Source organism: Ursus americanus, chromosome 6, assembly GCF_024610735.1.
Source record: "Ursus americanus isolate L20-20 chromosome 6, mUrsAme1.1.p, whole genome shotgun sequence".
NCBI lineage: Eukaryota > Metazoa > Chordata > Mammalia > Carnivora > Ursidae > Ursus > Ursus americanus.
In genome coordinates, this window is record NC_142132.1 from 14,859,295 (window position 1) to 14,884,680 (window position 25,386).

At 36.3% G+C, this 25,386-nt stretch overlaps 1 protein-coding gene across 3 annotated transcripts in view; it reads right to left on the reverse strand.

Annotated features, from left to right (window-relative positions):
* Positions 1 to 25,386, reverse strand: part of ATRNL1 (attractin like 1) — a 747,087-nt gene that overhangs the window by 150,632 nt on the left and 571,069 nt on the right. The window lies entirely within an intron of this gene.

Genomic DNA, 25,386 nt, shown 5'->3' on the forward strand with positions numbered 1-25,386 from the left:
AGTCACAACTTAGCTAACGGTTTCACACAAGAGGTTTTGCTTTTGGCCTATCTCCGCTTTTGACAGGCTTTCTTTACCAGGCTTAATCATTTTTCGCTTTTGATTTAAAGTGAGAGACACTAACTCTTTCTTTCACTTGAACACTTAGAGGCCACTGTAGGGTTATTAATTGGCCTGCTTTCAATATTGTTGTGTCTCAGGGAACAGGGAAGTCCAAGGACAGGGAGAGAGATGGGGAACAGCCAGTCGATGGAGCAGTCAGAACACATCCATTTATCAAGTTCACCATTTTATATGGGTGCAGTTCGAGGCACCCCAAAACAATTACAATGGTAACATCAAAGATCACTGATCATAGATGACCATAATATAATGAAAAGTTTGAAATATCGTGAGAATTATCACAATGTGACAAAGAGACACAGATGAGCAAATGCTGTTGGAAAAATGGTGCCTGTAGACTTGATGCCACAAAACTTCACTTTGTAAGAAACTCAGTATCTGCAAAGCACAGTGAGGCACAGTAAAACGAAGTATGCCTGAAGTTCATTCCCACTGGAGAAGGCAGGAAACATTTCAGGAAGAGGGTGGCACTGGAACTGGGGTTTTAATTATGAGTAATTTTCAACAGTGTGAGACCGGAAGAATATATTCCAGAATGAGTAAAAGCAGGGAGGTGTCAATGTGCAGCTGATGTTCCATTACAGGAAATAACCAGATCCTCATACGGCATTTCAGAGATAACATGTGGTCCTCATCCATATTTTGGTATGATGAGTGAAAGCCACATGGCTGGGTTTCTGAGTGAGAGGACACCATCAGCTCTGTAAGGGAGATGGGCAGCAAGAAGGGGGAGGCAGCGAGATTTCAAGCCAGTTGTTATAACGACACCCCTTGTGACTGGTGAGAGATGGCAGGAATCTCAACTGGGATAACTAAATTGGGAAAGGAGATAGAACGGATTCCAGAAACAAGGTTAGTGATGTGGAGGAAGACAGAGAATAAGGGGGAGAAGTGGACTATGACATGGGAAAATTGACTTTATAAATGGAAAATTGTGTAGCATTGACTGAAGAGAATTTGCATTTGCTCTGCCCTCTGCCTGTAACAATGTCGCCCCAGACTACCCACAAGGCTGGCTCCCTTGAGGCTAGGTCTTTGCTTGAGTGCCATCTTTCCAAACTTCCCCATTTTAAGTTGCAACCCCTCTTCCTATCTTACAATGAATACTCCAAACCCCACTCTTTTGTTTTATTAATTTATTGTCACACGACTTTTCACTCTCTAACTGATACTGCATACACACATACACATTCACACTCATTTTTTAATGTGTCTTCTGATGGAATGTAAGTTTCATGATGCAGGGATTTTTGCCTGTTTTTGCCTCTACTGTTCCCATGTTAGACTAGCAATGGCACTGCACATAGTAGCCAAGTGTGTCTTCGTCCCCACCAGCCCCACTTCCTGCCCCCATGCACCTTCTGGAGCCTATAAAGAGCCACACTTGCCTGATGAGTATTCCAAATGTACAATTAAATAGCAAATAAAAAACACCATACAGGTCAAAGAGAGACCACAGAAGAAAGGGAAAAGTGTTACATTTTAGTGAGAATAAATGAATGAACAAATTTCCCAGGAATGATATAAATAAAAGTTTGTTTCTGCTAACAATAGGAACTAAAAGTCAATATTGAAATATGACTGAAAGTCAGAATAAATGGCCAGTTTTTATTATTCTTATGTAATGCTTCATTCCAAACATCATTTGTTTCAATTTTCTTTCAATGTATTATGTATCTTGGATTAGCTGTTAAGATTGAGCATATATAGAAGCTAATCCACTTATCTATATTATGAAAATGAAGGAAATAGGCATAATTTTGATCACTTATGATTTTTGCTACTAAATAAGAACAAAGTTGTGTATCTAACTAACATTCCTGTTATTAAATGTATGATTTCAAAACAAATCAATAGATTTGGCTCATGTTATCAGCAAATTGTATATAGAAGTTTCAACCCTTGTGGGAAAAAAACCAAAAAAACCAAGTTCATTTTGTTGTACTTCTCCAGAAATACCCTTTGAAGGACAACTAGCAAAACCGCTTAAGACTCACCTTCCTCTCTATAATACTGCTCAGAAGATTTTACCAAGATCACTGATAATAGCTAAATCCTGGAATTATATAAGTTCTCAGCTTTCAACCTTGGGTGAGGTTGATTTAACAAGCATTTATTGAGTTCCTTCCTCTATGTGTCAGATACTTTGTTAAGAGCAGAGAATTAAAAGATGTAAAAAGTGTGGTCCCTTCCCCCACAGACTTTGGTCTAACAGGTAAGAAAGACATGTCAAGTTAAAATATAATGTGAGCGTTTCCCCTTCCCCTTTTTGAACAATCGGTCCTAAAGCCATTAGGTGGGGCAGAGCATGGGAGGTGCCTCTACCATGGGAAAAGGGAAGTCACAGTGTGCTAGAACAGGCTCTCAGAGCCCCAGTGATGAGGAGATACCTGTGAAGGAGGGCAGATGTGGGGTGAGGTGGGTATTCACAAGTCAGTGTGGCCTGAGTGCTCCCAAGCAGAGTGATGCAGGCATCTCCACAGAGAGACAGCCTAGCATGTGGTGTCAGTACCCCAGAAGGGTGCGGGGGGGGAGGGGGTTGGCCAAGCATAGGGATTCGGGTCCTGAGTGGGGTGAGAACTGTGTACAAGGGGGGATGGGCAGGAAGGGAGGTCATGGACTTGGAGTCCTGGTACACAGAGTGAGGAGGGAATCCAGATTTAGGAGTGGTCGGCATACAGTGTGAGAGCCTTAACAGGATGAGAAAGGCATCCCTGTAGGGTAGGGACCAGCGCAGCATGGGGTGCTGGAGACTAATCTGGGGGAGAAGGGATTCTGCACTGGGAAGAGAACAGCCACTAAGATGGAAGGCTGGTTATATAAAATGGACTGTTATTTTTTTAGAAAGTAAATACAGTAAGGATAATGGAAGACAGGTTCATCACCTGGTTAGAGAAAGGAGTTATAAATATGAAAGAGAATTAAACCCTATGATACTGAATTGATGAATTACAGCTATTCGTACAAACTCATGGTTTTCAATATAGAAAGAAAAGAATATACATGTAAATGTATATACATGCACATACATTTTCTATCTCTGTCCACCAAGAGGTCTGGCAGCAGCAACACCCCAACAGCAAGGGCATGTCTAATGCCAGATCTTGACTTGTACATACCATTCTCCACCACAAGGAATGAGGACTCCATGAAGAAATGACTGGGGCAGAGAAAGAATAAGATGAGACCAGAACAGCTTGTGCCAGAAAGCAAGAGAGTACTCAAAGAATTTGGAGACTCATCAGAAGAACACAGAAGCCATCCTAAAGAGGCTCTCAATGTCCAGATCTCAGGCAATTTGAGCATCAACATCACAGTAGTAATGCATTATTATTCAGTGAATAAAATAGGAAACTGTGTTACAGAAGTAAGTAAATAACAAATGTTCTGATGGATAATGTGAAATGTACAGAGTTTCAGAGTAACTTCCATAATATACTTATTAATTATAAAAAGAAAAAAAGTAATAGTATATTGGAAAAGCCCTGGAGATGCCACCTTAATAATTAAAGTGAACATCATCAGTAATGAAACAAATTGAAACTGTGTACATCCTGATAGGATACGATGAGAAGAACACAGCATCACTTCTGTAACAATGCTACTAAAGATTACACTACCTGAATGTAACCATGAGGAAACGTGAGAAAATCCCAATTGAGGGACATCTGAAAATCCACTCTAAAATAATTCTTTAAAAGTGTCAAGCTCATTTATGAGCTTTATGAGTCAAGGAAAGACTGAGAAACTATTTTAGACTGAGAAAGACGAGACACAATGCATGAGTCTAGACTCGGTTCTCTTGCAGTAATTTTGCTGGGGATTGAGACAACTGACGAAACCTGAACGGGGTCTGCGAGCTGGATGGTGCTGCTACGGCTATGTGCGTTTCCCTGTCCTGAGGACTACACTGTAGTTGTCGGGGAAGTGTTCTTATTGTCAGGAAATAGACACTGAAGTATTGGAGGGATCTCAGGTGGCAAACTACTCTCAAATGATGTAAGAAAAAAAAGTTCTGACATGTAAATTTTATGTGAATTTTTATTGTTCTTTTTTTTAAGCATAATGTGCCACAGGGCCTAAATTTCTTGCACATCCAGAAGAAAGTGAACACTACTCCCAAATTCAAGTGGCCCACCTTCTTCAGGACTGCCTCATAAATTGTACATACTTGCCTAGTTGGCTCTAAGCCAGTATTATAATGAATCTCATTATGATTTTGTTTTGTCTTCCATCAATAAAGCTTTTTTTTCTAAATTGCTTTTTTGATATATAATTCAGATACCATAAAATCCACTCTTTTAAAGTACATGTGCACAGTTCAGTGGTTTTTAGTGCATTCAAAGTTGTGCATCCATCATTACAATCTAATTTTGGGACATTTTTACCGTGTCCCTCCTAAAAGACATACCCATTTGCAGTCATTCCTCATTCCTACCATTGCTAATTTTATTTTTAAAACTTATTTCACTTTCTACTGGTTCAGAATATAGTGGCACATAGTAGGTAGTCAATAAATATTTGACGAATGAATTGCCAATACTTGATCGATAATACATCTATTTATGATTGGCATCTTTACAGTTATGTCCCCTTTGCTATTTTCCATATTTAATCTTAAAAAGTAGTCCTCAAGCATCTTGTACTAAAATAAATTAAGCTTTCAGCTTATTCAAAGTTATCTTATAAAATCCATGATAGTAGTATTATCTTTATTGTGGTCTAGCAGAATATAGATAATGAGCTACTATTATATCAATATGTGTTGGAAAGTGTTGAGGTCACTTTAACATAGATACAAATAATCAGCATACTTGAACTTACAATCTTTGCCAAATTGGCAACCTACCATAAATTTCTATGATGATAGACTAAATTTCTTCAAATGCTGAATAACTTTACTACATGACTGAACTAGAGACAAACATAAAAGAAGATATTCCTCCAACATAACCTTGTGACAAAAAAATAGTGGAGGACGGATTATGCATAACCACAGAATTGTTTTTTTTTTATAAACCACATTTTTTTTTCATTGAAGACTCACCAAGACCTCCTTTTCATGAACAATTCAATGCACAACCCTTGAAAATGGTCAAATTATTATTTTGTGGTAATGGTGAAGAAATGTTTAAGCCTCTACTTTAAAGTAGCTCCTTAAAATTTGAGTACTTATATGGATACAATCATTTACATAACAGAATTCTTACAAAAACTACTTATTTGTAAATGTTTGACAGTAATAAATCTCTTAAAGAACTGGATTAATCTGCTACAGAAAATAGATACTGTCTCTAGAATGAATAATTTTCGTATAAAGTAAATTTCTCAAACAGAAAAAAGATACTTCAATTATATTCTTTGAAGTACTGTTCTGTGTGTGTTTTAGTCTATTTAACCTTCAATTTATTAAGCAGAGGGTATAATAATCTCAACCATCACTTAAAAATCTGTTTCTTAAATGAAGAAAGAAATGTAAAAATACTGAAGCTAAAAAAGAAGGAAACTAAGTGAAAATATTACATTTTTTTCTTATAGAATTTTCCATATTTCTCCTTTACCAAAAGAGCTCCTAGACTATGTATGGATAATCTATTGCTCCACAACTTTTGTTCCCAGTAAAATGCAGCCAATGGAGCGAGAAGGCAGAACACTGATAAATTCCTCAAGGGAATTAAATTTCGATATATACTGTTACACTTCCTGCATACTGCTTTGGATAGGTAAAACGACAACATTCTCAATCGAAGATTCAGACGCTACACCTAATTTATGTTGATAGTGTAGTGATTGCAGAATCTAAGAATTCATTTCAGGGGCCAGTGACACGGTGATTGCTGCTATTGTAGAACTCAGATTATGGATGAATGGTACATCTAATTCTAGCAACATTAAAAGAAAGTGAGCACTGTTCTCTAGACTCTATAGTGTACAATAGAAAGGTGGACATTGTTCAACTGAGAACGCTATGAAGAGAATAATGGCTAACTTCAACCAGATGAAGGGGAAGGACACTTGCAAACAGGCAGAGGTCCCAATGATGATAAGTTTCATTTGCATCACCTCTGATTACACATTTTGATTGTATACGAAATGATTGGGCACATTATCAAAACAAAATGAGATCATCTGTGAAGCAGGATGTTTGCTAGAATCCTTGGGATCAATCAGAATGGAAATTGTGGCCTGTACATGCAATATGCCTAAGCAGAGCAAAGTCACTCTGAGGACCGGGCCAGAGAACAAAGAGAGTTTGACGATCAAGACAAGCCTGAGCTTTCCTGCTATTAGAATGGGTAACAGATATCAGAAACTCTATAATCATTTAAGTTTGTTTCAGACATGAAAGAAATAAAAGAAATTACATGTCCTGTGCCCAATATCTAGCATTTACAATCTGAGGGGTGAGTTATTTTCAGTAAAATTACATTACTCTGGTCTGTTGATTCCGACTTAAGTCAAAAGCGAAGATTGTCCTGTTAAGGGAATTGGGAAAGAATGTGAAAATCTAACAAGGGTAAATATCAGAGGTTGAAATGAACGCTAAGCAGGGGAATAAAATCTGGGAGGCAGTGGAAGGTTGGGGTGAAATACGTAAAGCCAAGAAAGCTGGTGAAGAAAGAAGCAAGTTGGTTGGGCTAAGGATGGGTCTAGGGGTGCTCTGGAATAGGTCTAGAAATTCATCTGTACAAAGAATGCCAGGTATCTTAATCTATTGTTTTAATTATAATTAATAAGTAAATTATGTATTATTAGTACTGTGTACATACATATAATGAAGAAATGCAAGAGAATGATTATCAAAAAAGCCGGGAGAGTGGCTACCTCCAGGGAGAACATGTGGGAGCTTCTTACTTCTTAACCTGGGTGGTAGATACATGGGTGTTTTCTCTAAACTTACATGTTTTATACACTCTCCTGTATGAATGATATTTTTTACAGATGAGATGAGAGAAAGTACATGGAAGATGACGATGAGAAAATAGAGAAAAATAAAGCAGGGAGGGGAGGTGACTAGGAGTGAGTGGGCTTAAAGAAGGGGAAAATACAATTCTAGGTAGGCAGACGTGGCAAGGCCTCACTGAAAAGGTGACACTTGAGCAAACTCCGAAGCAGGTGAAGGAGTGTGCTGTATGGATCTCTGGGGCTGGGGAAGGGTTTCCAGGAAGAGGCAACAGAGGTGAAAAGGCGCTCAGACAGGAACATGTCGCAACATAATTTCCCTAAAATTACCATGGTTACTAGTAATCACCTAACAGATTCTTAGCTTTCATTGATGTCCTTCACTCCTTTGGGTTGCTTCATGTAAATCACGCTGAGATTGTGTTTGACTGGGGGATGGGCAGAGTAAGAGAAGATGTGTCCAGTTGAAAACCCCTGAACACGCCTCCTTTAATACTAATGAGGTTTCTACACAAAGCATGAAATATATAAGAGGTGAGAAACAGAGTAAAGGAAATAGATGTCTTTTAATTTTTTTCCACTTTAAGCTTATTAAAATAATGTTGAAGATAGGAGAAAGAGAATATAGCTAGAAAAGTGAATGAAATATTACCTTAAGCACAGAATTTCTAAATACATATCCAGATTAGGGCTCTCTGAAGCAACATATTCAGTTAAAAAAAGTCAAGTTACAAGTTTTTACAGCTAAATGAGGCAGAATATTTCATTTTCCCTCCCTCTCTCCACCCTGGCACCAATTTGAAATAATGTACCTCTGGCTGAATATACGTTTAATTGAGCTATTGTTTTGCCACCGTTTAAGAACAGAGAGTTAACAAGACTGTCTTACACTACATTTTAAGCAAGGTCTGCTTATTCTTTATCTGTTATGTCATTGATGTCTCTAATCCCTCTTCTGTATTATCCCTCAATCATTGCTAATTAAAAAAAATAACCTCTTGGTTGTGTATTTATTTTGGATATTCTTTTCCAGATTTTAATCCTCAGTTGTGCTGCAGTGTTTAAATTGCCTAACCATAATAGCAGATTTGCATTTGTTATGACTTTCACTTCAAGGTAAATTTTTCCACAATCACAGACATTTTGCCCTGGTGCACAAGGCAGGAGGTCCTGACTAAAGTAAACTGAGACCGACGAGAGCAAGGATGGGAAATAGAGGGTAGGGCAAAGAACTTTAAAAATAGGAAAAAGAAAAAACGACAAAGGCATTTTTCCTAGTTAAATCATTCATTTGTCTGGCATACTCGTTCTATTTTTGGACACTGACCTTAACTTTCCGGCCACTACCTATGCACAACCCCCGCCCCTGGGCGCTTTCAGCAGTCAGGCCGGGGCGGCGGGAGGAGGGCTGGATCACGGGCACCACCGAGCCTCGGCATGCTGTAATTTGTGCTGGGTATGCCCATTTTGAAATGTGTCAGGAGAAGTAGTGATTCAGGCTTTTTCATTTTTCTTCACAGCAGATTTAGTATTTTCAGGTATTTAGAGCACCAACTTTCTCGAGTTTTCTTTTCTTGTTACTTCAGAACTAAATTTTTGTCTTTGCTGTCAGAGAAAATTTCTACCCCTTCTCATTAACATGGAATCCGTAGTTTAGGATTGGGTAACAAAGAACAAAGAGCACAATCAGAAGCTTAATGGGGCATAAAACCTGCAGGGATTTCAACAACAAAACCTGCTAACCACAGGAAGCTTTCCGCTCAAGGTGAATTTGCGGAAACCTCTGACTGTTAGGTCAAGAGCTGGTCAGGTAGAGTAGAAAAACAACCAAAACCAAAATGATGTTCCTCATAGGACCCTTTATATTACAACATGTGAAAAGGAGATGCTGATAAGACAACATCATCAGAAATCACTACCCCAGATTGATTTCACAATATATTAATTCCAGAAATCAAAGAACTTTGAAGATCGTAGGGCTCTTGATGTGCACAAAAGTTCAGGTGCAAGTTGCTTTTTTGATGAGTCATTACTGGCAATAGGAAAATTGCCCCAAATGCAGACCTTTGCCAGAGGTGGGAAGACTCTGACAGCCCCGGGAAAAGGTGGCTTATAGAGCCAGGAAGGCCTAGTTCCTGGTTAGTTTAGTGCTTCTCATTAAGATACTGCCAGATGTAGTAAGTCTACTATCACTTTCCAGAGACTGGTTTTCTGCCCCGTAGACACTGGTACCATCTTGGTGGGTACAATTTTCATTCTTGTAATTAGTCGTGGGCACTACTAATTGCTTTTCTAATTACCTGCTTGAGAGTGCCAATTATCTCCTTGCCCCCACATAAGCATATGCAATTGGCTAATTAGACCTTCAAGTAGGCAACTAGAAATATAATTAGCCATTTGAGAGAACAATTAGTTGTACCATCAATTTTGCACCCATAAAGGAAGGAAGCTTTGGTTTAATTTGTAATTTATAATGTGAAATGAAAACTGAACAGAACTTGAGACTTTATAAGGAAATTGAATGTTTATAGAAGGAGGAAATCTGAAATATACTATTCAGGTAGGGAAAGATGTGCCTCTTCTTAAGAGACATCACTGAAACAGTCTCCCGATTTAAGAAACAATTCTATAGGGAAGTTCGGAGTTGATTTTGACAGCTAGATTAGGTATTGAACCTAAAGTCAAAGGAAAGATACGTTACTCAAAACTCAGTATCAACTCTATGGAGGATTACCCAGGATAATCTCCCCTCCCCAGATCCTTAACCTAATCACGTGTAAAAGGCTCTTTTCCCAAATAAGATCATATTCACAGGTTTCAGGGATTAGGATGCGAATATTTGGGGGTGGTAGGTAGGGGAATGGTTTTAGCCTACAGCAATAACCCCATTAAACAGGTGATTGGAGCACATGTTCACCACGAACTTCAAGAAACATTCCAGTTTATAACTACTATGAGATATAATTCCTAAATATAATATCCCTAGTACATGGATTGCTATGAAGATAAGACAAGTAAAATCTAACAAGTGTTTTGGTGAAAGAAGGGGCTTCCCTAAAACAAAAAGAAGGTTATTGTTAAATAGGCTTCAAATGATAAAACATATATATTTTCTAAGAGCCAAGTAAAGAATAACATTCTTGGAATTAGCTGCATCATGTGAAAATAATTAAAGCTATAAGCATCAGTCTTAGTAGCCTGAATGGGTAAAACTCACTATATATTGATGCTGTAAATCTCTACTCTCAAGAGCTTAGGAAGTACAATGAATTTATAGTCTTAGATATCATTCTTTTCTTAAAGAATGACCTTCAATTACAAACAAGGTACAAGACTATTGAATACAAAGACACTTTCAAAATCACTAGCAGCCTACACATTGACTTTGCCATTGATTGATATGTTAAAGTAACAAATCCCAGGCTGGGTAACCATGGCAGACCATGTTTTAAATATCAGTTCATAGAATCAGTTAAAGAACCCCTGATATTTTCAACTGGAACAAGTAATTATGAACAAAAACAAAGATTATTATTTAACCACAGTAAGTAGCAGACATATTAATCCAATGAATTAAAAACAATGTTTCACTGTTTCTGACCTCACCTTGGCAAAATTCCCATCTTCAGATAAACATAACATTCAGATTCCTCAAGATATTGCCATCAGGTCATCTGTCAGTTTAAAGGTTTAACATTTAAGAAACACGTTTGAAAAGAAACAGGGGATTAGGATGCAGACAGTAGGTCAGATGAATAAACTTTCATCATAGCAACTTAATATTAGATGGTCAACTATAAGAGAGCTGAAGGAGAATCAGGGATCTATAAGAACATGTAATGAGATGAATAGTGTCTCTCCAAAATTCATGTCCACCAAGAATCTTAGAATGTGACCTTATCTGGGAAGAGAGTCTTTGCAGATGCAATCAGTTAAAATGAGTTCATATTGGATTAGGATGGGCTCTAAATCCAATGAACAGTGTCCTTAAAGGCCATATGAAGACACACAGGGAAGAAAGAAATTCATGTGATGACAAAGGCAGAGATGGGATTGATAAAGCTACAAATCAAGAAATGGTGAGGATTATTGGAAACCACCAGAAGCTAGGAGAAAAGCAGGGAAGAATTCTTCTCTAGAGCCTTGACAGTGAGCCTATAGTCCTGCTGCCACCTTAATTTTGGACTTCTGGCTCCCAGAACTGTGATAAAGAGAGATGAAATTTCTTTTGTCTTAAGCCATCCAGTCTATGGTAATTTGTTAATGGCAGCCCTAGGAAACCAATACAGATTTTGACACCAGGAAGTGAGGTGCTTTTATAACATACACCTAAAAATCTGCAGACGATTTTGGTACTGGGTAATGGGTAGAAGTTGGAAGAATTTTGAGGCACTTGATAGAAAGAGACTAGATTTCCTTGAAAAGACTTTTGGTAGAAATATGGATACTAAAGGTGATTCTCATGAGAGCTCAGAAAGAAGTGAAGGGAGCTATAGAAGAAGTTTTATTTTCTTAGAGTATAACATATATTTTCATTAACAGAATGTTGCTACATGTCCACAATAGCCAAACTGTGGAAGGAGCCGAGATGTCCTTCAACATATGAATGGATAAAGAAGATGTGGTTCATATATACAATGGAATATTACTCATGCCATCAGAAAGAATGAATACCCATCATTTGCACTGACGCAGATGGAACTGGAAGGGATTATGCTAAGTGAAGTTAAGTCAAGCAGAGAAAGACAATTATGAGTGAAACCATATGTGGAACATAAGGAATCGTGCTGAGGACCATAGAGGAAGGGAGGGAAAACTGAATGGGAAGAAATCAGAGAGGGAGACAAGCCATGAGATACTCTGGACTTTGGGAAACAAACTGAGGGTTACAGAAGGGAGGGGGGTGGAGGGATGGAGTAGCCAGGTGATGGGTATCAAGGAGGGCACGTGCTGTAATGACCACTGGGTGTTATACACAACCAATGAATTGTTCAACACCACATCAAAAACGAATGATGTACTATATGTTGGCTAACTGAACATAATAAAAAAAAATCTTAACATTAAAGGTGTTTCTGGTGAGGTTTCAGATGAAAATAAGGAAAATAAGAAACTGGAAGAAAGGCAAAGTGTAGAAGGTATGCCTGTTTTCTTCATGCTGCTTATAGTAAAGTGTAAGAAGAAAGAGATAAATTAGGGCAAAAACCGTGATAAACAAAAAGGAACCAGAACTGAAGAGAGCACAAATGTTGTAGCTGGACCACATTTTGTTGAAGAAATTAGATATCTGTCTTGTGGATCCAATCAACCAATCTCAGCAGAAGCCAGAAGAGACAGGATTGATAGGGTTATCTAGGAAAGATGTGTGGAGACCCTCTTGTGTGATGAGGTAAACTCCCTGTATTGCACAGGAGACCAACAGGATTTTTGAGAAATTTATACCAACAGAAACACTGCCACAGCTTGGATGGAAAGGTACAGAGATGGGAGGAAATGAAGAATAACTTTGAGGGCAGAGCCACAGATGCAGAAGCCAGAAGGGGCCACCATGGGTCCTGACGATAAAGCCATCAGCCAATAAGGATTATTCTCAGGACTTGAAATCTAATAGAACTTGCTTTTCTGGGTTTCAGATTTGTTTGGACCAATGATCCATTTATTCCTTCCATCTTCTTCCTTTCACAATGGGAATATCTATCTTATGCCTTTCCCACCATTGTATTCTGGAATTAGATAACTTGTTTTCCAGTTTTGCAAATCCACAGATAGAGAGGAATTTTGCTCTAAGATGGATCATACCCACCTATACCTGATTTACGTGCTGAGATTGGAAACTTTTCAAGTTGATATTTAGGGGAGAACTTGGATTTCAAGTTAATGCTGGAATGAGTTAAGACTTTTGGGGATGTTGAGATGGGGTGAATATATTTTTCACATAGGATGATATGAATTTCAGGGGACCACAGGGCAATTGTACTGGGTTGACTAGTGTCCTCTCAAATTTATGTCTTCCCAAAACCTCAGAATGTGACCTTTCTCGGAAAGAGGGTCTTTACAGATATAATTAGTTAAGAGGAGATATACTGGATTAAGATGTGGGCCTTATTAAATCTAGTGACTGGTATCGTTGTCAGAAGGTCTTGTGAAGACCATGGCAGAAATTGGAGTAATGCAGCTTTAAGTCAAGGAACACAAAGATTCCTGGCAACCACCAGAAGCTAGGAAAAGGGAATGAAATGACTTCTCTTTCAGAGCCTCCAGAAGGAAGCAATTCTTCTAACTTCCAGAGCTGGCAGGTAATACATTTCTATTGTTTTAAGTCACCAGTTTGTGGTAATTTGTCATGGAAGTCTAGAAAACTAATCCAGAACCCATCTTGCAATTAACATATATCTTACTCATTTGTCAGTCCTGAGTTTAGGACCATCTCCTGTAAGTAGTCTTGTCTAATTCTACTGCTCCATGAACCCTGGGCACACCTTTATCACAGGACTTCCTATGCTGTGTTGACATTATCTCTTTATATGATATCTTCTCCACAGTGGTCTATGGCTTTGAAGGCAGGGCTCAAGTCTTGCCTGATCTGTATCCCCAACATCTAGGACTATGCTTGGCAGAAATAAAAATCTTAATCCTAATAGTGAATAGGTGGTGTGTGATTATATAGTCTCCTATAAGTTCCACACAACTGCATAAAGTGTATTTTTCCAATTTTACAGAAAAGGAAACTGAGGTTCAGGGAAGTTAATTTCTTGCTTTAGTTCACAAAGCAAATAATAGTCAAAGCTAGGTCTTCAACACAGTTCTGACTCTAAATCATTTCATACTTCTCTCTTGATACTATCTGACCTAAGGAATTCCTGCTTACACCTGTAAGTAATTCACTTGCAAGAACTAGAGGAAGAGTAACAGCTCTATGAACTGAAATAAAATTGTACTTGAATGTTAAAACCCAAAGATAACCCAAAGGTTGTCTTAATATCTTTCATTTGTAGGTTTTTTGCAATGTATACATGCTTTAACACTTATTGTTATGTTTAATAATCAGAACAAACTTAGGAATTATTGTCCTATTTTTTGAAATGAGCCTGCTGAGGTGAATAGATGTGAAATAATATGTTCATGGGTATTAAGCTAGTAAGTTTAAGGAACTTGAACCTCTACCTCTGTCTCTAAATCTGAACTCTTCTTATTAGATCACAACTGAGCTTCATATCTCTATCAGTCTAATTTAGAACTTGAAATGCATTTATGTCTGTCTTTATTACATGCCATCCACAGCACTTAAACACGTGTTTGTGTGTGCATGTGTCTGTGCATGGGTGTGTATTAAGTCTCCTCCTAGCAATGAGAATCCAGAGCCTCTAATTTCCATCCTATTCATTAACTACTGACAGGGGTGAACAATTCACTGTCACCTCTACAGAGCCATTACTTTTACTTCTTCCTTTGAAGAGAAATATGAATCCATGCTGAACAGTACCAAGCAGATCACCAAGCACTTTTTGTATCCTCAAATGAGTATTTAAGATTTGGAGACTTTTATTATAAAAGGACAAGTCATGCATACTGATTAATAAAACTACCTCCAACGAATATATTTGATCAATTAACATGCCAACACTCTCCAGAACTTACCATCACTATCCTGTCAATTTAAAATTAATGTGTCACAAAAAGATTTGCCCCAATAGCAACATTCTGGAAACTCTTGATACAGTTATAGTCATATTTTTGTAACTACTCTTATGTTAAAGGTCACCATTTAAGAATACTTCATTGCCAAGGGTTATTGTTCAGTTATAGATTGAAAATACGAAGATCAGAGAGGTAAAATGATTTTCCTAAAAGGCTTATAGAGTGACCCATGGAATCAGGATTAAGACTCTAGATTTCAACTTCACAGCCCTTTGCTCTTTTCTAAGCACTGATGGGTCATTCTACAGGATGAGCACAGTCATTTTACAAATGATCTTCTATAGGCACGTAAGTGGAATCAGGTGTAATAAACAGGTGAGTAGAATCAGATGCTGTCAGGTGACCTCAACAATTAACAAAATAGTAAAATGTGATATATCAACATTTCTTCTTCTCACCATTATTCTTTGACATGGAAGAATATTAAATATTAGAGGTAAAATAATGTTAATTGAAACTAAAGGAGTAGTAATTTCCCCCGGTTTATTCCTTTGATCCAAAATATAATATGGGTGCTTTGAAAACATCCTTTGATGGATCTACTAAAATTCTCTAAGAAGTCTGCTTAAATAAACCATAAAGTGGAGACATTACATTTAGGCTCTATGGCATATATCTTCCTTATATACCCCTTTGTATGTGTTAAATCAGTATGAAGGCACTTAAACTCAGACATTTGTGGCCCTTCCATTTTCAGAAACAAGGTGATATTAAGTCTTTCTTTAGCCCTTCTTGGGGTTCATGAATCCCTGTTTGGCACAAATATCTCAAGTTATCTAAATATATCCATGGATCCATGGAATTGTCATTTAGGGCAGAAAGGCAACAGAACAAAACATGTTGTAGATAAAAAGAGTTGCTATCAGCTATCAGCTAACTACCCAACCTAGATCTGAACCAGTGGAAAATGACTTACTTTTTTTTAAGGGGGAAGAGATTATTACTGAAATGTAACATACAGATAGAAAACTAAAAAAACTCTTATATGTATACCATGGTTAATTTTGATGACATTAACAGACTTGTGTGACGATTAAGCATACTAATAAAAAAACAAAACCAAACATTTCCAGCATCTCAGAATCTTGTCTTATTCCCTCTTCCTGTCATTTCCTTCTTCCCCCACAAGGGTAACCATTAGGCTGACTTGCATAGATTAGTTTTGCCTGATACTGAACTTTATATAGGTGCGATACTCTCTTAGTGTCTGGCTTCTTTTGCTCAACATTATTTTTGAAAGATTCATTCATATGGTTGCATCCAGTTGTGACTTGTTCATGTTGGTATTCCCCATTATGCAAATATACCAAAATTTATTGATTCTAATATTTTTGTGTGTATGAGAGAGTTCTACAAAACACTTAGCAAGTTTCAGTTATACACCACAGTGTTAACAATAATAACCTTGTTTTACATTAGATCCTCAGAACTTATTCATCTTATAGATGAAAGTTAGGACTCTGCTACTAATTTCTCCATATTTCCTTCACCCCCTAGTCCTTGGCAACCACTTTTTTACTCTCTGTTTCTATGAGTTTCATTTTATTTTATTTTTTCAATTCCACACATAATTGATACCATGCACTACTGTCTTTCTCTTTCTGACTTACCGTAATGCCCTCAAGGTTCATCCATGCTATCTCAAATGGCAGGATTTCCTTCTTTCTCATTGCTGAAAAATATTCCATCTATATATAACAATATATATATTTCACATCTTCTTTATACATTCATTCGTTGAAGGACACGTAGTTATTTCCATATCTTGGCTATTGAGAATAATGCTGCACTGAGCTGGGAGGTGAGGGGATGGTGGTAGTGGTGCATTTATCTTTTCAAGTTGATGTTTTCTTTTCCTTTGGATCCAGAATTGGGATTACTGGATCATATAGTAGTTCTATTTTTAATTTTTTTTAGAAACCTCCATACTGTTTTCCAAACCGGCTGTACCAGTTTACATTCCTACCAACAGTATACAAGGATTCCCTTTTGTCCACATCCTTGACAAGCCTTATCTCTTGTCTTTCTGATGATAGCCATTCTTACAGGAGTGAGGTGATATCTCATTATGGTTTTGATTTGCATTTCCCTGAGGATTAGTGATGCTGCGCACCCTTTCATGTACCTGTTGGGCATTTATATGTCTTCTTTGGAAAGATGTTTATTCAGTTCCTCTTTCCAATTTTTAATCAGATAGGTTTTTTGGGGGGGTGAGAAGGGAGGTTATTTTGATGTTGAGTTGTGTGAGTTCCTTATATATATGTAATATAAATTCTTTATATATATATTAATTATATATAAAACCCTACATATCTGATATATGATTTGCAAACATTTTCTCCCATTCCAGAGGCTGTCTTTTCATTTTGTTGATGGTTTCCTTCACTGTGCAGAAACTTCTTAGTTTGATGTAGTCCCACTTAGTTTATTTTTGCTTTTTTGCCTTTGCTTTGGTGTCAAATTAAAAAAAAAAAAATCACCGTCAGGACTAATGCTAAGGAGTTTACCCCCTATGTTTTCTTCTAGGAGTTTTATGGCTGCAGGTCTTACATTCAAGTTTTTAGCCTACTTTGAATTGATTTTGTGTAAGGTGTAAGATAGGGGTCCAGTTCCATTCTTCTGCATGTGGCTGTCCAGTTTTTCCAACATGATTTGCCAAAAAGACTATTCTTTAACAATCCATTTATAATGGATTAAATAATAAAATACTTAGGAATAAAGAATAAAATACTTAGGAATAAATTTAATCAAGGAGGAGAATGATCTGCACACTGAAAACAATAAGATATTGATTTTGAAGATGACACAAATAAATGGAAAGATATTCCATGTTCATGGATTAGAAGAATTAATATTATTAAAATGTCCACACTACCCAAAGTAATCTACAGATGGAATGCAATCCCTATGCAAATTCCAATGGCATCTCTCACAGAAATAGAAAAAAAAAAAGCCTTAAATTCACATGGAATCACAAAAAATCTTACTTAAGTACTGAAAATAATCTTGATAAAGAACAAAGCTTGAGGCACCACACTTCCTGACTTCAAACTATATTTTAAAGCTATAGTAATCAAAACAGTATGGTATTGGCATAAAAACAGACATACAGATCAATGGAATAGAATGGAGAGCCCAGAAATAAACCCATGCATATATGGTTAATATATGAAAAAAAGTCAAGACTATCTATTTTAATTTTGATAGACATTTGGCTATTATGAATGATACTGCCATGAACAATTTTTTACATGTGTTTTTGATGAACGCCTATATTTGTTTCTATTGGGCTTGTATCTGAGGGGAGAATGGCTTGGTCATGGGTATGTATATGTTTATCTTTAAAATATATGACCCATTTTTCCAAATGGTTGTACCAATTTACACTCCCAAAAGGAATGTATGAGAGTTATGGTTGTTTTCAGATCCTAGCCAAGATTCAGTGATGCCTTTGTTTAATTTTAGCCATTTGTGTAGATATGTAATGGTGTTGCGCTATGGTTTTAATTTGCATTTTCCCAATGACTAATGAAGCTGAGCACTTTACATGCATTTATTAGCCATTTGGATATCCTCTTATGAAGTGTCTGCTCAAGTGTTTTGCTCTTTTTTTCTACTGAATTGATCGCATCTTTCCTTATTAATTTGGAGGAGTTCTTTATATATAATGAAGAATGAGTCCTTTTTAGAGATATTATGGTAGGAAATAACTTATCCCATTGCATGGGTTATATTTTCACTCTCTTAACAGTATGGTTGGATGAAAGAGGTTCTTAATATAGTTTAATATACCAAATTTTCCATTATGGCTACTACTTTTATGGCATGTTTAAGAAATCATGAAATATCTCCAAGTCATGAAGCTATTTTGTTTTCCTTTAAAACTTTAAAACTTCCCTTTAAAAACTTTGTTTTATTTTTACATCATATATCTGCAGTTCATCTGATTTTGATTATTGTGAGATGGGAGTCCCAATGATTTTTTTTCTTGTATGGATATCCAATTGATCCAGCATGATTTATTGAAAAGACCATTTTTTTTTCCTACTGCAATGCAATGTCAGCTTTGTCATGTACCATACTACACTATCCATTGGTTTCTTTGTTCTTGTACGAATTCCAACTGTCTTTGTTAATACAGCTTTATAATAGGTCTTGATATCTGGTAGCATACAGTTTTCTTCTTTGGATATTCTTTGCCTTTTGATTTCCATAAATGTTTTAGAACCAGTTTATCAATTGCTACAAAAAATGTCTCTAGGATTTTTTACGGAAATATACTAAATCTATTTTCAGTTTGGGGAGAAATGACATCACTGTAATGTCAAGTCTTCTGATTCTTGAATATGGTATATCATTCCATTTACTATGACATTTTTTGTTCTCTCAGTAATGTTTTAATTAGAGGCCTTACACACTTCTTGTGTTATATTTATTCCTATGTATTTCATAATTTCGGTATTATTGTAAATGGTAAACATTTTATACTTCAAATTGTGTTGATTGCTATCTCAATTTCATTCCAAAATCATAGAGGATTAGACTTGAAATGTCCCTTACAGGCAAAGAGAAAATAGCTAGTAAGTGACAGCAACATATTTTGGGCATATGTTCTAAGGATAGAGCCTTGATGAGCAGACAAAATACAACCTCTGGAAGTTGGTGAGATCTTTGTTCAGTTTCCAGCTTCACTACTAGAGAAAATCAGTGGATCTCTGACTCTTAGTTTTCTTCCTTATAATATGGTGTTATTATGGTTGCTAGATATAATTATGTAAAGTACCTAGAACTATGTGCATGTAACAAATGCCCGTTGTTATTCAGATCACAGGGATGGTGTTTTTTTGTGGTTTTTTTTTTTTTTTCTTTTCAATATACTGTGCTATTCTTTCTGGCTCTTCCTTTTTGGCTACCTCCTCAACCAAAATTTTTAAAAAATATCATCTAACATCACACTTTCAGCTAGTTATATTATTGTGTATTATTTATAACCTGGCTTATTCCCAAATATATTTGAAATAACTAACGATAAAACTCACATGTATACCATTTAAGAATAAAGCCTAAAAAAGAAATCCATACCTGAAAAGGTGAAGTAGGGCTATCGTTCTCCTAAGATTTTAAGGTAAGATGGTTAATGTACTTGATCATTAAATATAGTTCTGAAATTCCTAGTAGCCAAGATCAAAGGGATCTTCACTGCCAGACACAGGGAAGAATAAAAATTTTGGGGAAAAAGATAACTGTTTTCCAGGAACTCAGTTACAAAAAAGACAAATGATGTGTGTATAAAAGACAATGTATTTAATGCTAGTTTTACATACTGCGACATTTTCTTTCTGTATTGTACCAATCCTGAAGGAATGTCAAGACAGAACATTACTCTGTAAATCATGAGAATATTTCTTTAGGAAGCTAAGTCCTAATGTACTCAATCTAAACTATTTTCTGATATTTGAATTTATTTAGTATAAATAATTAAGTTGCAGTGATATTATTTTTAAAAAATAAAAGGAATACGTTTAAAATTCTTCTTACACTTTGCTTTCAAGTATCAATAATCTCAAGTGTAATATTGGCAGAGGCTTAAGGAAAGACAAATCAAGATGGAGATTTCTGGCAGACACCCATGACAGTACATATCCTGAGTATTACTTGGCTTAAGATCCATATGACTTAGAGACCAAATACGTGGCTGATATTGTAGATACTCAATTACAAATATTGTAGCCCTCAAAGCTTAGGCATTCTACTAGTCTTAGTTGCCACTCCTCAGCAGATGACTCCCCAACCTGGATCTTTACCCTAACTTCTCAGCTGAGCAACATCCATGCTCACATTTCCAATGTTGATATTATCATTTGGCTGTTCTACCAGTAACTCATATTTAACACGTATGAAATTAAACTCATTCTCAAATCTGCTCTTTTATCTTCCTAATTTCTATTACTATGAAAAGAACCCTCAAACCCCAGGTGTTAAGCTTAGATCTGAAAAACTTCTTTAATTGCTTCCATCCCATGCAGTGGTATACACAGATGGGAGGCACTGGGAGCAATCTGTTCTGGGTGCAGGCAATATAGGATTCATTGTCTGTAGAGAATTGCAAACAACAATAAAACTGACTAAAAATGGGTAGGGTTTTTATTATTGCCAATTGTTGGCAATTCTAACCATGTCAGTCTCCCACCACATCCCACTTTGGTACACTCTGCTGTCCCTGTGCTCTTGAAGTTGAATTAGTTATAAAGTTATGTCTTTTTATCCTCTGAGATAACTCTTGCTATGTCCCTAGCCTCAGGCTCTTTGCACTTAGAATTTTCTTCTTCCAATTCATCTTATACAAGCTACCAGAGTAAAGACAAGTAACACTTTCTGAACATTTCATTCCTTAGCACATAATCCCTTAATAGCTCCCTATTGCCAACAGAATAAAGTTCAAAACTAGCTTGGTATTCAAGGCCTTGGTGGTCTCCCTCTCTTTCAACCACCCGTCTCTCCGTACAGTTTCCAGAAAGAACCACATACTCTATTTCATGTATATGCTTTACTTCTGGGACTTACGTTAACTTCAAGAAAACTCTTCTCTGAGTTTGCCCAGCATTTTATCTGGTCTCTTTTATGGTGTTTGCTATTTTATACACGGATTTTTTTTCTTAGTTCTTAATAGACTACAAGCTTTAACTAGCATGGCATACACTTGGCATTTAATAGATACTTCTACTTACTGTCACTCATAAACTCCTTGGAGTTAGGAGTTTCATATGAGCCCCCCAGCAACCATCCCAATTCTTTACATGAACTAACTCTAAATAAATACTTCTTGAAATGAAGGAAGTAGATAATATTCAGTTACTAATCTTGTGATTGTTGTTAATATTCTGTTCTTATTCTTCCCTGCTGTTCATAATTCCCAAGGAAAGGCCTGCCCTGAACAATACTATCTATTCAATTGCATTTTGCCTCCCATCAAAACCACATGTTCTCAATAAGTTTCTTTCATGTTACAAAGGGTTTAAATAGGCACAGAATCCCCAAAACTTTTACTTCAAGGCCATTTTGAATTTTTCCCTTTTTTGAACTCTCAGCACATATTATTTATATTATTCATTTGGTTCTTAATCATATATTTCTTTGTTACATGTCTTATATTTTTAACTCACGCATTGTTCTTTTTTCCCAAGGGCTGGATATTTCTTCCTAACCACAGTGAAATTCTTTTGTGGATGAGGGCCTTGTATTAAGCTCCATTTTCCTCCCCAACATCTAACACAGGGCTATTTTTTTTTTTTTGAATGAACTGTTTTGTTGAAAATACGTTGGCTAGAAATTTACACTAGATATCTCCTCTCTTGTTAGTAGAATTAAATTTGGTAAAATTAATGTTGAAATACATCAAATGCCATGGAATTTATGTCAATTAATTTTCCTTAATCTTATAGGATTATTGCTGAATTTGGAATTATAGAAAAGATATTGTTTACTTAGCAAGAACTTTACATCTCTTTATATAACATTAAAGTCACAATTCCTATACTGAAATTAATCTTTTGAATTTAAAAACTTTTTAAAAGGAAATTAAGATGTATAAATTATTTTATGTTATTCAGTTAATAGCAGATATAAAAACTAGTAACAATTAAAAAAACAATAACTTCTGCTCTTTGTTTGCTGGTTGTCAGACACTTGGCATGTATTTAATTCTTACACATACAGTAGATGGTAGGTATTATTACACTCCTGTTATAGATGATGAAATGAGAGCTTAGTGATTAATTTAACATAGCCAGGGTCACACAGACAGTATGTGTAAAAATAGGGATTCTACTCTTGGTCTATCTGACTATAAATCTTGTGTTCAAATCGGTAGGTGGACTGCCTTTCCAACGAGAAAAAAGATTGTTCCCCTTTTCTACTGATAAATGCTTTTCCCAACAACAATTCATTATGAAAATATTCAAGCATGCAGTTAAGTTGGAGGAATTGCGTAGCATCCACCATATACTTGCACTCCAGTTCCACAAATCTTAACATTTTGCTTTATTTGCTTTATATCACAGCTTTATCAAATGGATCTATCCATTTGTCCATTTATCAATCCATTTCTTCTGAAACATTTCAAAATAAGTTGCAGACATCAATAGATTTCATTGTTAAAACTTTCAGTATGTATTATTAATCAATGTTCATACTCATTTGTTCTGAGGAGACTTTTAATTCAATCAAATGGAATTTTTCTTAATCACATAGACTTTCAAAAATTCCTTAGAAACATTTTTCTTCATGTGGTAATTCAAATCTTCAAATTTTCTCTACCATATCTTTCCAAAAATCTTTATCTGTATCATAAGGAATGTGATGTGAGAAAGTATGGGTTCTCACGTTTCTTTAAATGAGGCAAGCATTCTACTACCTATGTCAATTTTAAGCTGGTAGGTCAAGTCTGAAAATGATAGCTCCTTTTGTCTCTAGCTAGTTTCTTTGATATACATATATATATATATATATAAAAGGTCAGTGATGTCTACGACGTTTCCTGCAGCAGTTATAATTCAAGATCCTACATAATAAAACAATTCACGTGTTCTAAAGTTTTCATATGTTTCTGACAATTATGCACATATGCACATTACCCCTTGAACCCATATTCCACACTACTGTGGTAACTTATTTGCTTAACGATATTTGCCAGTGAAGTCATATTTAAGCTGTTAGCCTCTTAAGGTCTCCTGATAGTTATCTGGGAGTTTTATGGTGGTATTGAGATAAACATAAGTGACCCACATATTCATAAAGCTCTTCCTCGGTACTGATTCCTACCAGGACCTGGGTTTTTGGTAGTCTCTACCAAACTGTGAAGATAATCGTGGAAGTAGCTGTGAGAGATTGGTACTTTTCTAAAATGCTGTTGTTGGTTTTACTCATTAGGATTCCTAGGTAACTGACCTGTTTCAGGGTTTCTGCTCTGACACTAATGCCTGCTTGGGATAGGGCATTTCCCAGTTGCTATGCTCGCTTAGGGTTACAGTGGGCAAATCCTTAATTACTTTTTTTATAAGATGGGTCACAGAAGACAATTCCACCAATATTGACTGAGTAGCTCAGATTAGAACATTCTGAGTTTTGTTCATTCACTATACCCAATTTTTCTCTTTTATACTCTTGCCATTTCAGCAAAAGTTACAGAAAACAAAAAAGTGTCATTTAGAGTATTAGTTCTCAGTGATTAGAGACTCTAACAGTGGTTAGAGACTCAAGAGACCTGATAGGAGGGCTTATTAAACTGAAGAATTCAGGGCCTTACTGAGATTAGCTAATTCAAAGTGTCAGAGGAGACTGGGCCTGAGAATCCTCCTTTTAACAAGCATTTCCCTGGTGAATGTGAAACAACTATAATTTGAGAACCACTGATTAGAATAGGCTTCTCCTAGAGAGAAAAATCTTACAGGTAAACTCCAGTTATAATGTAATAAAAAGACAGACAACTGAAGGACTTGCAGGTCAAATCTTATTTGAACAAAAATTAGAGGATAACTAAGCTGTTTGGAAATGTTTAAATTTTGTTCTTTTTTTTTTTTTAAAGATTTTATTTTTTTATTCGACAGAGATAGAGACAGCCAGCGAGAGAGGGAACACAAGCAGGGGGAGTGGGAGAGGAAGCAGCAGGCTCATAGCGGAGGAGCCTGATGTGGGGCTCTATCCCAGAACGCTGGGATCACGCCCTGAGCCAAAGGCAGACGCTTAACCACTGTGCCACTCAGGCGCCCCTAAATTTTGTTCTTAATAAAATTTCCAGTTTGCAAAAAGTGACCTTAACACTATGGAGTAAATTTTCTCTCTATATCTACAAATGCTCTGATCTCAATAGGAGAAACATATCACATTTTCAAAACCACTCAGTTTTTATAACATTCCTAGAGAGTTGTTTTTGTTACATTTTTATAATGGTTTTTTTTGTTTTGTTTTGTTTTGTTTTGCTTTTGCTTTTTCTGGTAGGTACCTGAGAATTTTCTGGCAAAAGTGATCATGAGATGAAAAGGACTAGAATCTTACAGTCATTTCTTTTTGGTGGTAAAAGAAAAAGGAGTAATGTAATCCTTTCTTATCTGTAATGTAAACAGCATCTAGTCTGGTACCTTCATTAAGAGTGAATATTTAATCAATGGACAAATTCAACTACTTTGTTCAACATATTGCTAGGCTCCATGGAGAATTGCACAGAAATGTAAGATTTGTTAACGGCCTTTCAGAATAGCACAGGCTTTTGAGAGAGGTGTGATGTGGATAGAAAGAAATACAAAACAAATTAGTCCGTATGTTCTACCAGTGCTACATACAAATATGGGAGATGGGGAAAGGAATACCAGGCGCTATGATTAAGAATGGTTTCACAAAAGTTTGAACTTGGTCTTTAGAGGTAAGTAAGACTTTCAGGAGAGTAAGGAAAAGTCAAGGCTGAGAGTTTAATAAGAGCATGGCACAGAGGCACATCCAGCTTAAATATAGTTAAGAACAGAGGTTTGGTCTGGAATCACAGAGGGAGACAAGGTTGAAAAGTGTAAATGGTACTTGATTTCAGATGCAATGCCAGACTAAGGAGTTTGAATTTTACGAGAAGGTTCTGATGATAAGAGCCTCTGGGAGGTTTGGATTAAGATAATG